Source organism: Lissotriton vulgaris, chromosome 7 (genome assembly GCF_964263255.1).
Source record: "Lissotriton vulgaris chromosome 7, aLisVul1.2, whole genome shotgun sequence".
NCBI classification, from domain to species: Eukaryota; Metazoa; Chordata; class Amphibia; order Caudata; family Salamandridae; genus Lissotriton; species Lissotriton vulgaris.
In genome coordinates, this window is record NC_141695.1 from 1,152,638,175 (window position 1) to 1,152,655,447 (window position 17,273).

General features: G+C 51.1%; 1 protein-coding gene across 3 annotated transcripts in view; it reads right to left on the bottom strand.

Annotated features, from left to right (window-relative positions):
* Positions 1-17,273, bottom strand: part of LOC147703062 (uncharacterized) — a 236,151-nt gene that overhangs the window by 174,746 nt on the left and 44,132 nt on the right. For 2 of the 3 annotated variants that reach the window (XR_015297560.1, XM_086931603.1), the window contains one exon: positions 9,529-9,789. The exons of the other annotated variant lie outside the window; for it this stretch is intronic. The gene's annotated coding sequence lies outside the window, so the exon portion shown is untranslated. Of the gene's footprint in view, positions 1-9,528; positions 9,790-17,273 lie in introns of those variants that run through there. 3 annotated transcript variants of the gene reach the window in all.

The window sequence follows — 17,273 nt, forward strand, 5'->3', positions numbered from 1 at the left end:
TAGAAGGTTCAATGACTCCTAGCTCCAGCATCTTGGTAACTTCACTGTGGATGCTGGCCTTCACCTTGTCTGACAGCCGGTAGGTCTTAGACTTCACTGGTGGGCTGTCTCCTGTGTCCACATCATGGGTACAAAGGTGGGTCCTTCCCGGGACAAGGGAGAACAACGAGGAGTACTGCTCCAAGACCTGGCGGCAGTCCTCTCGCTGCTCAGGAGTTAGGGATGGGGAGAGAATCACTCCCTCCACCAACCCATCCTTTTCCTGAGACGAAAAGAGATCAGGGAGAGGCTCGCTTTCCGCTTCCTCAGCTCCATCAGTCACCATCATCAAGATGACCTCAGGCCTCTCATGGTGGGGTTTGAGGCGATTTACATGCAGGACCCGTAGGGGCTGTCGAGGAGTCTTAAGATCCACCAGGTAGGTGGCCTTACCCTTCTCCATCACCTCAAAGGGGACTGTCCAGCGATCTTGGAGGGCACTTAGCTCTCCAGGTTTCATCACCCACACTTTCTGGCCAGGCTCCAACTCCACAGGGTGAGCGTTGTGGTCATACCATTTTTTCATCACCGCTTGGCTGGCTTCCAAGTTGTCTGAAGCTTGCTTCCACAACTTAGCCAGTTGGCTCCGGAAAGCCAGCATGTAGCTCACCACATCCTGGGGAGGCTTCCTGGGAGACTTTTCCCATCCGTCCTTCAGCAGGCTGAGAGGTCCACGCACAGGGTGCCCATACAGAAGCTCGAAGGGGCTGAAGCCCACTCCCTTCTGTGGCACTTCCCTGTAGGAAAACAGCAAACAGGGTAGGAGGACGTCCCACTTCCTCCGCAGGCTCTCAGGCAGATTTCTTATCATGCCTTTCAAGGTATTGTTGAACCTTTCCACCAGTCCATTGGACTGTGGGTGATATGGAGTGGTAAACCGGTAGGTAACTCCACACTCCTTCCACATAGCCCGCATATATGCTGACATGAAGTTGGTCCCCTTGTCGGACACAACCTCCTTGGGGAAACCCACTCGGGTAAAGATCCCCATCAGGGCCCTAGCCACCACAGGTGCAGTAATGGTCCTCAGAGGAATTGCCTCTGGGTACCGTGTGGCATGATCCACCAGAACCAGGATAAACCTGTGACCAGCTGTAGTTGGTGGATCCAATGGCCCAACAATGTCGATGCCCACCCTTTCAAAGGGGGTGCTAATGACAGGAAGTGGTTCCAGGGGAGCTTTCAGCTTCACCCCTGTTTTCCCACTGGCTTGGCAGGACACACATGTCCAGCAGCATGTTTCGGATGCCACTTTCATCTGAGGCCAGCAAAAGTGGGGGACAAGCCGGGCAAAGGTCTTGTCCTGTCCTAAGTGTCCTGCCAAGGGAATTTCATGAGCCAGTTCGAAAAGAAAGGCTCGGTAACGTTGAGGAACTACCAAAGCCCGTGATGAACGGGCAAAGGTGCCTTAGGTTCACTGTAGAGGAGTCCGTCCTCCCAGTAAATATGGTAGTTCCCAGCAACGTTCCCTGCTGCCTGGGTTTCGGCCTGTCGCCTCAGTCCCTCAAGGGTAGGGCACTCCTTCTGGCCCTTACAGAGCTCCTCCCTGGTAGGCCCTCCTTCCACATGCCACTCAGCAGGGATAGGTAGGTCCTCCAGGGTTCCAACTTCCCCCTCCACGGACTTCTGGTCCACCACCGCAGGTGGCCTATCTATCTCATGGGGTGTGGAAGCCGAGGCAGGCTTCTCCTCTCCTCGGTTCTTTCCCTTTTTGGCAGCTGCCTGGGCCCTTGTTCCAGGCTCCAGCCCAAGCGAACTCCCCCTCCGGGTAGTCGCGGACCTTGTGCTAGCACAGGCCCAGTCAGGTATACCCAGCATCTCCGAATGAGTCCGGTATTCCACCTCCTTCCAAGCATTGTGCTCCATGTCATTTCCCAACAGACAATCGACTGGCACGGCAGGGCTTACGGCAACTCGAAGTGAACCTGCAACCCCTTCCCACTCAAAGGGAACCTCGGCCACAGGGTAGTGGCCCAATCTGCCGTCAGCCATCATGGCGGGGTGGAGTACATGTGGAATCACCTGCTCTGGAGACACCAGTTGACTCCTTACCATAGTCATACTGGCTCCTGTGTCTCTCAGAGCCTCCCCTCTTTGGCCATTGATGGTGACCCATTGCCCATACTTTGTAGTATTTGAGGGCACCTGGATCTTAGGAACCATCTCCCGATCTCCCAGGGACACTAAGGTGACACCTGCCCACTCACCCCCCTTATCCAAGGGCAACTCCTCCCCGAGCACTACACTAGCTACTCCCGGGGCTCTTCCTCCAGTGGGAGGGGGTGGTCACTTTGGGCACTTGACATCTCCCTTATAATGTCCAACACCACCACACTCAAAGCAGTGGACAACCCTTGGCTGCTGACTTTGGCCAGGATGAGGGTTTCTGGGCGGGTTAGCCTTAGGGGTGAATCCTGTTCCCTTTCCCTGGAAACTGTTTTGGGGGCCTTTTGAGAACTCCCTCTTTTTCTCGCCCCCCTCTTTCTTCTGGGGGGTGCCCTGTCCGGTCCTTTGGAAATCCCCTCCAGTCCCCTTTGAGGACACCCGGGTACTTGCCCAGATGTCCGCCTCCTCAGCAATCTTCCGGGGGTTGGTCAGCTTGCTGTCCACCAGGTGTTGACGCAGCTCGGGAAAACATTTCTCGAGTAGGTGCTCCTTGAGAATAAGGTCGTACAACGCCTCATAGTCCCCCACCTCGCTGCCTTGCACCCAACCCTCTATTGCCTTCTTTTCGTAGTCCAGGAAATCCACCCAATTCTGTGTGCCTAGTTTATGACTACTCCTGAACTTCTGCTGATACTTCTCTGGGGTCAGTCCACACTTTTTGATCAGCGCCACTTCCATGGTGAGGTAGTGGGTCTGCTCTCCCTGCTATAGGGCCAAGAGTGTATCCCTACCTGTAGGAGGCATGTATTTATACAAGCCACCCCCCCCAGTGTTTCTCCATTATCCCATGGGCTCTTAAGGAGACCTCATAGGCGGCCAGCCACTTGGCGATGTCATCCCCTGTACTGTAGCTGGCGACTACATCCTTAGGTAGATAAGGTCTGGGTTCCCTGGTCACATCCTGTTCGCTGCCACCATTTGGAAAATTGGAAGTCCCTACTTGCAGGGCCTTAAAGTCTAATTCTCTGAGGCTCAACCCATGAGCTAGCCTACTCTCTTCTCTTGCCTTCTCCAGTTTTGCCAACTCCCATCTTAACTGTCTCTCCTCCCTCCTATCCGCTAGTTCGGCTTCAGTCAAGCTTCTCGTGGAGACACTGCTGCCCTCTCTTGAGAGTGTTCTGGGACCTGTCAGTAAGTTCTCCCTCTCAGATTGGTACAACACATCTACCCCGATGACAGTATCCCTGTCTGCCTCCTCCCCCTCCTTCCCATCTGGGTGTGCTGCCACCCACGCCCTCAAGCTGGTTTGGAGTTCCCCCTTTTTAGCACCACGCTTGAAGAAAAGTCCCATATTTTGACAAAATTCTCGGAGTTGAGCCACAGTATAGGTTTCTAACTCCTCCAGAGCGAATTCCATTTTTGCCAAAGAGAGTTAGGGACAGCCACCTGGAAGGAATTAGTTTAGAGGGAATTTAGAAGCTACCTCCACCCACCACCAGGAGTAAATTTGGAAAAACAAAAATATAATTAGGAAGTCCGCTAGGAGAAAACTCCAGGTGTAGGCCTGTGGAGTGCACTATGTTACTATAGAGTGGACGCAAGCACAGTTCTCATCCCACCGCTAGACACCAATTATGTTGGATCTGGGATCACCAGATCACATAGGGTAGCCTGACACAGAGTAGGAAGGTCAAACCTAGGCGCATCAATGTTAAGCTTGCGTCACACCCTTCAGTAATTCAGCGTCCATCCATTCAAAAACAACGCTACACCAGTTTTAGGAAAATACGATTCGTTTTATAAAAGTTCTTTAAGTTTTCTTGCTTTGTAAACTTAACACATGAAATTGTACATCAAGCATTTTCCACATCCACTTTTCTGCAGCAAGGGCGTCTCATTATTATAACTCGCCCTTCAACAATTACAATAAACACTTAAACTTAATACTGGAAGTTATGAGCAGTTTTCTGGTTACTTTGATAGTGTTTCACATGAAAAAGAACACATGTCTCATTTAATTCAGTTAGCGAAAACTTAAAATAGTATAGTCTAGTTATCACATTCAATTAAGTTCAGGTAAGTGCTTGCCCAGCTCTGCCTATTTTACTCCTCTCTGTTCCTCTCTGTTCAAATTAAGCAGGTGAATGTTTCAATTGGGTTTATATGAAATATATGGGAATTCATCAACCTTGTCCCCTGTTTCTTTTCCACTAGTCCTTACTATGACAGTCTAATGATTTCCCCAGACCCGCTTACTGCTGGCCTCCGATGTCTGTTCTTTATTCCATTCAACGCTGGTAACTTGGTTTGGAACAGACTTTCCTCACCTACCACTGCGAGGCAACAGCGAGGCCCACTCAGGCCCTGCGGCCCTGCACTTCACCGCACAGTCTTACCGGGTGTCGAACAGATTCGTCCCGGTCACGTCACACAGCCCCACTTCCTCCTCTCACCACGTTACCGTTGCTCTGTGGTGACTCCGGTCATGGCGCTGTCGGCTCCGAGCAGCTGAAGGGGCCGGAACTACGCCGCGACTCTCTCGGCGTCGCTGTCGGCTCTGCGTCCCGCCCTCGCCTCAGGCGTCAGAGAGGGAGGGAACGAACGCAGGCCGGCCTTCTCTGATTCCCGCCCCCTTCTTCTGGGATCTCGCTAGCCTGCCCTCACTGGCCTCCGCGATGTCGTCTCGTAGGAACTGCTGGCCTGCTGACCCCAAGCGGCCCTTCCCGCTGGATCTCCCTAACAGGCTTGTGAAAAGGGGACAGTAGCCCAGTGACAGGGAAAACGGCCGCCAGCCGCAGCAAGGTAAGGTTCTTTCCTCAGTCTTATGGACACACAGGACCCTTGGAGGAAGGGCGATGTTCTACTCGACCCCACACACTTTGTGGAAGCAGTTCAGGTTGGGTCCCGAAGGGGGGGGGGAAGAAAAACAGAAACCAGTCTCCTTTACAATCAAGTGCTCTCCCGGTTGAATTCCCAGGCCAGTCGTCTGCAGCTCTACAAAAGCAGCCCAGCCATGTTTCTCTCTGGGGCACAATTCGATGTATAGAGCTAGTGATGATAAAGCGGTGCCAGGGCTTAGTCAATAGGTAGGGGGACACACCAGCACAGTAGAGCAGCCGGCCCGTGGGACGATCTAACCCCTCACAGTGCGCCGTCCTCCCTACACTACTGCTTTACTCCTCACCAGGTTTCACTCAAGCTCCTCTGGTCACTCTAAAATGGCCGCCTTCCCACTGGCCTTTTTAAAGGCAGGCCTCAGGCTACTAGAACCAGCTAGAAGGTTCTAGAGCATGGGTACTCACAAACTTTCTCCCGGGGGCCAAATTTACAGTGTGGTTTGTGTCCGAGGGCCGCACCGGTGGGGGCGGGGTCAGTGGGGGAGGGGGCGGGGCTAGAGCACCAAAAAAACTGTGACCATGAGGTTGAACACAGGTCCCTGCAGCGGACGCCTTCTTCCACTGAGCCACCAGACCCGGCATACACACATCTCTCTCTCCCTCTCCCTCCATCTCTCCCTATTTCTCCCTCTGTCTCACTCAGACTGTCTCACTCCCTCTCTCTGTCTCTCTCTCTCCTTCCCTCTCCCTCGGTCTCCCTCTCTCTCTCCTTCCCTCGCCTCTGTCTCCCTCTCTCTCTCTCCCTCGGTCTCCATCTCTCTCCTTCCTTGTCCCTCTCTGGCTCCCTCCCCCTCTCTCTCTCTCTTTCCTCTCCCTCTGTCTCCCTCTCTCTCTCTCTCCTTCCCTCTCCCTATGTCTCCCTCTCTCTCTCTCCTTCCCTCTCCCTCCCTCTCTCCCCCTGTGTCCCTCTCTCCCTCTGTCCTTCCTTCTCCCTCTGTCTCCCTCTCACTCTCTCCTTCCCTCTCCCTCGGTCTCCCTGTCTCTCTCTCCTTCCTTTTCCCTCTGTCTCCCCCTCTCTCTCTCTCCTTCCCTCTCCCTCTGTCTCTTTTTCCTCTCCCTCTGTCTCCCTCTCTCTCTCCCTCTGTCTCCATCTCTCTCCTTACCTCTCCCTCTCTGTCTCCCTCACTCTGTTGCCCTCCTCACAGTGTCGCCCTCCTCCCTCTGTCACTCTCCTCCCTCTGTCACCCTCCTCCCTCCCTCTGTCTGTAACCCTCCTCCCTCCCTCCCCCCTCTGTCACCCTCCTCCCTCTGTCTACCACCCTCCTCCCTCCCGCCTCCCTCTGTCTGTCACCCTCCTACCTCCCTCTGTCTGTCACCCTTTGTCTCCCTCCCTCCCTTTCTCTGTCTCCCTCCCTCCCTCTCTCTTTCTCTGTCTCACTCTCCCTTTCTCTGTCTCCCTCCCTCTCCCTCTCTTTGTCTCTTCTGTCTGTCCCTCTGTTTCCCTCCCTCTCCCTCGCTTTGTCTCCCTCTGTCTGACTCCCTCCATCTCACTCTCTTTGTCTCCCTCTGTCTGTCTCCCTCCCTCTGTCTCGGTCTCCCTCTCTTTGTCTCGGTCTCCCTCTCTTTGTCTCGGTCTCCCTCTCTTTGTCTCGGTCTCCCTCTCTTTGTCTCCCTTCCTCTGTCTCACTCCATCCTCTGTCTCCCTCTTCCCTCTGTCTCCCCCTCCCTCTGTCTCTTCTCCCTCTGTCTCTTCTCCCTCTGTCTCCCTCCTCCCTCTGCCTCCATCCTCCCTCTGCCTCCATCCTCCCTCTGCCTCCATCCTCCCTCTGCCTCCATCCTCCCTCTGTCTGTCGCCCTCTCTCTGCGCCCTCTGTATCCCTCTGTCACCCTCTCCCTCCCTCTGCCTGTCTCCCTCCCTCTGTCTGTCTCCCTTTCTCTGTCTCCCTCGCTCAGTTTCCCTTTCCCTCCCTCCCTTTCCTTCCCTTCTTTGTATAGCCTGTGGGCTATGCTGGCTATTGAAGATACTCTCATTAGAGGCCTCATAAATTCAACTTAAGTAAATTTCCAATCATAGACACTAGAACATACCATTCCACATCTGAATCAAGTAGAAAGATGAATACATTGTATGTCAGCCTTTATCTACCGCTGTGCTTTCAAGACACAGTCAATCAAGAATTTGGTATTGGCAACCAAGTAGACCACTAATATCAAGCAACACGGCACAAGCCAGTCTCCCCCTGATAAAAATATAAAAAGCTGGTTGCCCCACTGTTGGCTAATGTGAAACACAACTTTGGAGACCTTTCCTTTGAGCAGAAAATGACCAGAGACTCAAAAAAGTATGAACTTTTGCAGAAAAGGCTTCTGATTGTTAATTATTATATTAATTATTTGTAGGTGGTTTTTGAGGGATCTGTAAGTCTTAAAACCGTATGGGGTCAGTTTGCAAGCCCATTTGCATGTGCAAGTCCAAGTTACTGATACAAATGACTAAAAGTTGTTGGGGCACCTTGGTACTGAATAATAGATGTTTGGTGTCCACCAGAATTTAAACCATTAGTCAGTGGCAAGTGGTGAACATTCAACGTTGTGCTTCTTCTGCAATTTTGGACACCTGCATGGGTAAATTATGCTTTAACAACAGAGTTTTATGTGATTAATAGCTTAAGGTTTGAAGGGGCAGCGACAAAACTTTCTAAAAATATTTTGGGTTGCCAGGCAGCCCATACACCCGTCATGGGTTACCTGCTCTTTCACTCTCCTACCCCAATTTCTCTCTCCCTTTCTACCTCTCTTAGCACTTCGTCCACGACTTGTCTCTTTCCCTGTTCTTTATTTGTCAGTCTTAATTTCCCCTCCTCTCCCTCATTCTTTTGTGTCAAATATGGTTTCTCCTTTCACCTTCTCCTCACACCGCCGGATCGTGCGTGCAACTTACATCATTATAATGAAGTACATTTAAAATAGGCTCGTTTGAAATGTTAGGCTTGGCAAATAATTGGCAACTCTTTGAAAAATAAGTCACTTTTCAACATATAAACATTGCCTTGGTTTTAACCAGTGGCACAACAGTCCCTGGTTTTTGGTGCTGTGAGCATTAAGAATTTAAGCCGATGACTAACACAGAATTGTCCATAGAATGCGGCACAGCGCCATCTACTGTCGAATGCACATAAATAAATATGCAAAATTTAGCAATAAACATGCATAAAAGATTATAGCCCCCTCGAAAATCCCGAAAGATACCTTCACATTTTCTTTCAAACCCCAGGATATCTTTACATTTTGGATAAAACATAGAACCAAAAAAATGGGGGCCGGCAATAACACTGATGTAAATGAAATACACTTACTTCTTTCCGAGGCGAGGAGATGTGGCAGGCATTTGTTGCCTCGGTAGGTGGGCGAGGCGTGCTTTCATTTCAAACCATCACCTGCCGTGACGCACAGTGGCAGGTGAGGGCGGGGGGCCGCAGGTCAGCATTCAAGACACTGATTGTCTGCTCATGCCCTTTTCTCGGCAAATGCGGCCCCCGAGGAATCACAACAGCAGTAATGGGCCAAGTCCATGACTGTTGTTTTCCATGGGGGGGCCGCAAGGAGAGGTCTGGCGGGCCGCAAATGGCCCGCGGGCCGTACTTTGAGTACCGCCGTTCTAGAGCATCCTTATGCTATCCTATGGGCCCCTTCCCTGAAGTAACAGTTATGGCAGTTACTGGCCACCATTTTGTGTGGCTAAGCTTGCCCTCAGAAAAGGAGGGATTTCTAGGCCTATGAGGAACCATGGGGTCAAGGAGTACCTAACCCCCAGGTCAACACCTTACAAATTCCAGTGGACATCAAAAATAAAGGGAAATGAGGGCAAAAAGGGGACAAAAATAAATAAATAATAGGAGGGACTACCCAATGGGCTGACAGGTCTAACACACTCCATTCATTCCAAGGCACAAGGAGAGAAAGGGAATATCGAACTCCATTTACACAACAACTAAAAACAACTACTTGACACATGGAATGAAACTGTTTACAGAGTGCTGCAATAGTAAAAATAACAATGAACTCAATCAACTCGAAAAATCCTTAAGCCAAAACAGTTTTCTTTATATGGGTGAAATGGCATCTAACATTGTTTTTATGTATCTTGTTGACCATTTCCAAAAAATTTCTGTGTGCTTCTTTCTTGATTTTTTTGAGAAGTAAACTTGTCATTTTCACTGTCTTGTATCACTCCAACCTTTACTCTGATAACTTTTGCCACCCACTGCATAGTCCTCATTTCCCTGGCAACAAACACACGATTGAGCTAAAAACTTTGCAGACAGGTTCTACCAGAGTAAATTTGAGTTCTTCATTGAAACCAACCTTATTCTTCTTCATCTTCATAAAATCATCTACTTCGATAAATGCATCCTTAGCAGAACTCAGTCAGTCACGCCTTTACAAAATTTTACTCCGCACATCTCTTATAATTCTTCAAGAATAGCGATTCTCCAAATTTGATGACAAGAGAATCTGAATTTCATTACAGACACTTAGGCTACCATTATGCATTATTCCTTTAATGCCACTCTAGGCAGCACTTGAAAGTATTATACATCACAAAGAGAAACATTACAGAATAGAATAGTCAGCAGACATAAGAAGTCCATCAGTGAATATTCTGCCGATATTAAATGCCAAATGGAACTTCCATCCAAACTGAAGAAATGAACGACTCCCCTTGAATGAAGAAAAATTAATCCTGTAGAACTTAGAGAAAATTGATAAGGATCTCTCTGTAAATTATCAAATTACCGGGAATGTTCTAGAATAAAAAAGGAATATATTAGCTTTCCAGCAAAGTGAAACTAATCAGAAATAAACATTGTTTATTCAAATTTTACAAGCTAACATTTACTCATTACAATGTAATCAAGATACAGACAATGAAAAACTCTATTGAATATTTCATTAACATTTTCAATTATTACCAATTCCTATTGTATGGTTTATTAAGTATATGTTTTCTTTTCTTGTTTTCTATACATTAAACAAACTGTAAACAGGGCAGGGAGGGTGAGATAATGTTAGCCCCTGTGTCTTTAATGAAATCCAGATTCTCTTGTCATTAAATTTGGAGAATTGCTATTTCATTACAAGACCGGAGGCTACCATTATGCATTTTGGTAGCCCTTCAACATTACCTCAGACATTTGTTCAGTTGTCTTACAGTAATGCAGTGCAAAGGTGGAGAAATTGGACCGATAAGTTGCCTTCATAATATACCGCAATCTGCCACTTCTGAAAAAACACTGTATAGCCATTGCACCTCTTATAGAATGAGCTTGACATTTCTGTACATCTACACCAGCCTGGTGAAAATAATGCAGTTTACCTACCTTGCAATTGTAGCTGTGGTAGCCGCTTTGAAAGGTTTAACAAAGGAAAGCAGAAACTGATCAGACCCATCTGGTCTGAATTCACTCGTTCTGGATACATACATCTTCATGCAACTCACAACACAGAGCTTTTTCCAAGAGCCAAAAAAGGATAAAATATGGGATCAGACATAGCCTTTGTTCTTCCAGTTAACTCAGAAGTAACACCAAAGGTGTCATAAACCCTGTTACATACCTTCAAGGCTTTAACATCTGATACTCTAGGACAAGATATAAGGCAAAGTAAGGAGGCTAACTTCATTGACAGTCTCTTCAAGTCTAAATATATATTTGCAGGCCAAGATAAAAGCAGAGAAAGGACTAAATTAACACCCCAAAGATTATCATACCTAGGTTTTGGAGGTCGCCTCAATCTGAGGCTTTTAAACCCCCTACAGATCAAAACATTAGTTCTTACGTACCTGCCATTAGCTAAGCAATGCCGAGCAGATATTGCCGACCTTTAAAGTTTATCATTCTATAACTAAGTCCTCTATCAAACTGTTCCACAAGGAAATTTACCACCTGAACTATAGGAGCCTCCACGGGATCAAAATCCCTTTCCAAGTACCAACAAACACATGACTTCCAGATTCCACTATATTTCTAACGTGGGTACCGGGAGTCCAGAATTTGTGTCAGAGCTCATCAGCTCTTGTCGAAAGGCCTGACATTTCTCTAGATCTCCTGCTACTTTCCAGAAAAGAAGGTTCAAAGTCCCCGTCAACATGAAAGGATGTTCTTTCCAGTCTGTGTTTTGCAGAAGGTCAGGTAGAGCCGGAAGGAAAAAAGGAACGCCACAAGCAAGCTCTTAGCTAATCGAAAACCATGCTTGAGAGATCAAAAACAGAGTTATCAGGACAATTAAGCATGGCTCCTGCCTAACCTTCTGTAGAACTCTGGGAATCATTCCAAAGGGGAACAATGAATATGCATTCTTTCCCTTCCAAGTTTGAAGGAAATTGGTCACTGCTAGAACACCGGGATCTTGCATCCAGCTGTGATAATCTCTAAACTGAAACGTCAGCCTGCTCACAAAAAGATCCAACTCTAGTGGTCCCCTAAGTTAGTCTGCTGAAAATAATAACTGTTCAGTTTCCAATCACTAAAATCCCATAAAACCTTGAATATCAGTCTGCAGAAACATTCACTTTCCCAGGTAAACATTTTGCCTTGAGGTCTATTTTGTGTTCCAGACAAAAAACTGAGCCTTTTTGCAAAATCTGACAGGTCTGCCTATGCACAGTAGGGTGGAACACAGTGTCAGAGGTCAGGCCCTGATCCCAACATCCCAGTGCACCCAACCCCCTGCTGCACATAGCCTTTATCCATGCACAATGGTGGGTTGGCCCTGCACCAACCCACTGCAGGTGGCCAACCCCATTGCATGCAACCTGTGGGCTGCGCAATGGGTGGTCTGCCACAGAATCAGGACAGAAACCAGAGGCGTACAATTCTGTAGAATTACAACTGTTGCTACTTCTAGCGGGTCCGAGATGAGCCCTAAAGTGAGGTTAGTCACATGCGCTAGTTTTTCCAGCACCTTAAAAGATGTTTAACTTCTTGTATGGTGATTCCAACCCTCTACGTGGGAAAGAGGATGGTGAAGAACCACGCAGTCTCTTATATCTCCTTTGTTGACCTTATTAATTCAGAGTTAAATGAAGTATAATGGACAGCTGGTCACTTTGCTATTCTCACAACATCTTGTCAAGACATACGTACAGTCATTCTGAACAAGAAAATAGGGAATTGGATGGTGAAGATCCCTGCAGATTCCAATATTTCACTTGTTAATCTTATCTGGTATAGGGGCTCAAATAAACTTTGACTGACAGCTGGGACAACATATGCCAGGTAACCTGATCCAGTTCAAGATGTCTTTAACCAAACAGAAGCCCTCTTACCGCATACATACGTACCAGGTTCCTCCTCCTTTCTCCTCCATGCATATATCAACTATTTAACAGAACAGACTAGTTTCAGCGCCAGGCAAAGCTGGAACATTACAATAACAGTTACACTCTTCCACATACTTAGTGCTGGGATGATGTTCACCAAACAATCCTTGGGCAGGATGGTCAAGTGGAACAGCAGCAGATTTACTATTCTGATTTTTGTAACTGAAGCCTTCAGTTAATAACAGTGTGATACCAGAAACATTGTCACATTTGTTAGGAAAATCTCAGGACATTTGTAGATCAAGGCACAGGAATCGTTGGCGCAGCTCATGTGCCTTTTATAGGTAAATAAGTGAAAATCTCTCAAGAGGAGAGATTAGGCTCTTGTCAATAATGTTTCACCAACCTCAAATAAATGTTCTCCAGAGTGTTGATCCCAGTAATTGGGCAGCGGGTAGGGTACGATATTATATTGAGGTACTTAAGCAAGTTCTGTGTGTGAAGACTGTCATGCTCAAAACAACCCAGTATTCCACAGTACCCTAAATATGCAGAAGCGGAATTAGGGATTTGGCTAGTCATAGTTGCAATAATAAAGCAAGGAGTCGTAGTGTCTACTGTGAGTGTAGCTAATACTACTGTTTTGTAGGCAGGAAACTGGGTGAGGATGCAGACATGTTTTTTCAAGACCTAAAAGCAATTAATTCTACTGCAATGCAAAGCTATCCTGTTGCACCGCACCCTGCTGCCACTTTGTGAAGCATTCCAGCTGATGCAACATGGATTCCTGCTGTTGACTTCTGGTCTTTCCTGAAGGGTCTATGTTACTTCAATATGTAGATGAGTGTTTTCCCAAATTGTGGGTTGGGACCCACTGGTGGGTTGTGAGCTGATTTTTGGTGGATCAAGAAACTTGCAGTATAAGTCACATTTAAAGTGTGTGCTTGATTTTTGACTGACTCCTTCCCAGTTCGAACGGAGAAAATACTTTGTTTACAAATTAAATGCGACATGACAGCAGCTGATAGGTGCATTCATGTTCCCAGGGATGTGTGTGTTCTCAGCATTGTCCTATTTAAATCATGTTACAGCAGATTAACCAATGTTCTGTTCTCGTCAAAGAAGGGGAAATATGCCAGTGCCTAATCTGCTGCATTTGGACCGTCAGGACTGAGAAGGAGTGAGTTATATATGAAGTCCATGCTTTGAGTGTGACTAATTCTGACTCAGCCCTACTGGCACTGGCCTGCAGGTAGTTAAATTAATATGTGTAGGTAGCTCAGTCCCCCTCTGGCCCCGAAGAGAGGCACATGCGTCTTACAAGACAAAAGTCCCCGCAGGCTGCAGCCTCAAGCTTTGGTCAAGGCAAATGATCAGCAAAAATAACAGAATGGGGACTTGGGGGGGGGCAGCCGACCAGCGGGAGGCTTGCCCCCACGGGATATTTTGGGGCCGGTAGGAGGGGAAGGGGACACGGGACGGACAGGAAGGGCTCCTTGGCCTGTTTGGGCTGGGGGAGGGCAGTTGGGCTTCTCTTGGGCTGTTTTTGGGCTGGGGTGGATAAAGCCAGACATTGCGTGTCACTGTCCACCATTTTGTGGTACAGTGACACAGCAGCCGGCAGTAGGCAGTTGGGGCACGTGTTTTTGTAGTGAGTGCTGTGGTAGTGGGTCATACGTGGCGTCGCGGCAGGTAGCTGTGTGGTGACGGTGATTGGGAAGTTTTGCGTGCAGTTTGTTCGTTGCGGAGTGGAATGGCTGCGCTTGGTGACCCCCGCGTCCATGAGGCTCTGAGGCTGCTGGGGGAGGCGGGCCGCATGGACCTGGTACGGCCCGACCTCCAGGTAAGGCCGCCGCGGCACGCTGTCAATGGCGCCGCAGCAGCGGTGATCGCGTGTGGGCCTCCGCGTTCCTGGCCGCAGAAGGCCCCGGGAGGTGGGAGGGGTGGGGGGGAGGTGGGAGGACGAGGCCGGCGGGTAAAGGCAGCGAGGTGCGGTAAAGCACGGAGGGGTGCGAAGGGGTCTGGAGGGCCGTAGGGACGCCCTGAATTACAGTTTGTGGGCGGGGACGGGGGCGGGAGGGGGCTGGGGGAGACAGCAGTGCGGTACCTGGCAGGGGGGCGGGGGCTACGGGGGTTGTCAGGGGGGGCGCCAGGAGTGGTGGGTGATGGCCGGGTGGCAGGAGACGGGGAGGGTGTTGGGAGGGGTGCGAGGGGGTTACAAGAGCTGTATGGGAGGGGGGAGGGGAGCGGACGGACAGGATGCAGGGGGGGCGGGTTCCCCCTTACTAATAGAAGAGTCGGATATGGAGGCAGAGGGAGGCGGGCAGGTGAGGGGGGAGAAGGGGGGCGCGGAGAGTGAGCTGGGCTGGGGGTCTTCCTTCGGGGAGGGGGGCGAGCGTGGTGGGTCCGAGCAGGTCTCCGTCACTGAGGAAGCGGGGGTGGGGCACCAAGGGGAGGGGCGTGGGGGTGCGGAGGTGGCGGGGGGGACTCGGTTGGCAGGCGGGCCGGGGTGGAGGCAGTGGGGAGTGGGGGGGACAGATTGGGGGGGTGGGACTGGGATGGGGATCCGGGGGGTGGGGGGGTGGGGCGGGGCCACAGTGGCCGGAATGGGAGGGGGGATGAGGGTCAGGGGGTGGGGCGGGAGCTGGGGGCCCCGCGTGGCAGGGGGGACATTCTGCAGGGTGGGGTCGAGGGGCACAGCGGGGTTGGGGTGGGAGCAGCGCATGGGGGGCAGGAAGGGCCTTTTTTCCCCGGCATGCTGGACTCCACCTTTTTTCATTGGCAAGACATGTTGGCAAGGGGCTCGAGTGAGCAGCATGCGGCTCCGTTCCACCGAGGGGATGGGCCGGCTCTGCCTGGTACGGGTGGTCGCGCTCCAACGTGGGACACGGCGTGGGGCAGCGTTGGGCGGCGACAGGACGAGTCACCGCTAGTCCCCCCCGAAGGGTAACATTGGCCGCCGGGGGTAGGGGGGTTCATGCAGCTCCTGTTCCTTTGACTGTTGGTGCGAGTGCGGAGGCGGGAGGGGGCGATTGCGTGGACTTGGTGGATCTGATGCGGGTGTGCAGAGAGAAGGCGTGGTTGAGCCGGCTGGAGTCCATGGGGGACAGCCGGGGGCTACAGGATGTTGGAGATGGGGAGTCTGAGGAGGAGGGGGAGATACGGGAGGGGGGGATGTAGTAATGTTGTTGGCAGTGTGTTGCAGGTCCAGCCGCAGCAAGACTCGCCCAGGGTGACGGCCCCCCCAGCTCCACTGGTTAGGCGGCGGGATCCAGCTCGGACACCGACCTTGACGCCAGGTAAGGTTCGAGACGGAGTGGGGAGTGGTGCAGGCAAAAGGCGCTGTGTGCAGATGTCATTGGGGACAGATACTCGGGGGGATGATGGGGGGCGGCGTGGTGCCGGTGCGGAAGCTTCCATACATGGGGGTGACCAAGCCGCTGGGGCCGCACTTGTCGCTGGCGACGAGGGAGAAGATCTGGAAAGGAGAATACATTGACATTTTAAAGCTGTTGCATAGGGAGTTGACTTCGAAGGAGGGGTCCAAGGAAGGAGGAGCAAGAGTTGGCTTGGCGCCCCAAGGTCCCGTTAACAATCGCCAATTGGTCAGCGGCTTTCCTAATATACGCCAGCGTATATTGTGAAAAATTTCCGGATCGTTCCATCGCGCTATTCAAGTACATGGACGTGGTGCGGAGGGCGCAGGTGACGTATGGGGGGTACGCCTGGTCCCATTATGATGAGAAATTCCGGACGCGGATGGCGGACGACCCAGAGGCGAAGTGGGGGGAGCTAGATTCTGACCTTTACCAGCAGATGATGGGAGGCGGCCAGCGGTTTGCCGCTCGCGCCGGCCCCCTTTTCAGCCCGCCCCACCCGCGGGGGTTGGGACAGAGTGAGCTCACCGGTCAAAGCTCAACCGGGGTCTGCCGGGACTTCAATAAAGGGGTGTGTGGCCAGCAGGTGTGCCACTTCCCGGCGCGAGTGCTCCAAATGCGGACGGCGACACACAGTGGTACGCTGCTGGAGTGTCGTGGGGCCGCCAGGACAGCAGCCCGCACAAGGTGGATTGCAGGGCGGGGGGCACAGAGCGGGGGGAGGGGAGGGGGCTGGGGGTTCGGGGCTTTGGGAAAAGGCTCGTACGCCAGTTAGATTGGCACAGATGGAGCCATGGCTGGCGGCGTATCGGCGGGCGAACGATGCGGCCGTGTTGGGATGGGGGTTTCGGGATGGTTTTTGACTGGGCTATGAGGGCCCGCGGATTGCGCGCTGGGCGGACAATCTGAAATCAGTACACGCCCACAGTGGTATTGTGAGAGAGAAGCTGTTTAAGGAGGTCAGGGAGGGCCGTATGGCGGGCCCATTTGCGGAACCACCGCTGCCGGGGTTGATTATATCCCCAATAGGGGTAGTGCCCATGAAGGAGCCGGGGCAGTTCCGGCTGATTCAGCACCTGTTGTGGCCTTCAGGTGGGTCAGTCAACGACTTCATCGCGTCAGACTTGGCGTCGGTGTCCTACTCGTCGGTGGATGTGGCGCGGAGGCTCGTGTGGGGGAGGGCAGGGTGCCATGATGGCGAAGTGTGACATTAAGTCGGCATTCCGATTGCTCCCGGTACACCCGAAGGACCACCAGTTACTGGGGATCCAGTTTGATGGTGGCATTTTTGTGGACAAGGCACTGCGTGTGGGGTGTTCCATCTCCTGCGCGCTATTTGAGCGCTTCAGTTCCTTTTAGGAAGTGGGCTTTTTCCAGGCGCACAGGCTCTGAGATGGTGAAACACTATCTGGATGACTCCTTTCTGGTAGGGCGCCCCGGTGTGACGGACTGCCAGCGGCTGCTGGACAGTTTGGCGGGGATGATGGGTGAATTTGGGGTTCCCCTGGCACCAGAGAAGACGCACGGTCCCAGTACGGTGTTGTCCTTTCTCGGTATAGAGCTCGACTCAGCGCCCATGGAAGCACGCCTGCC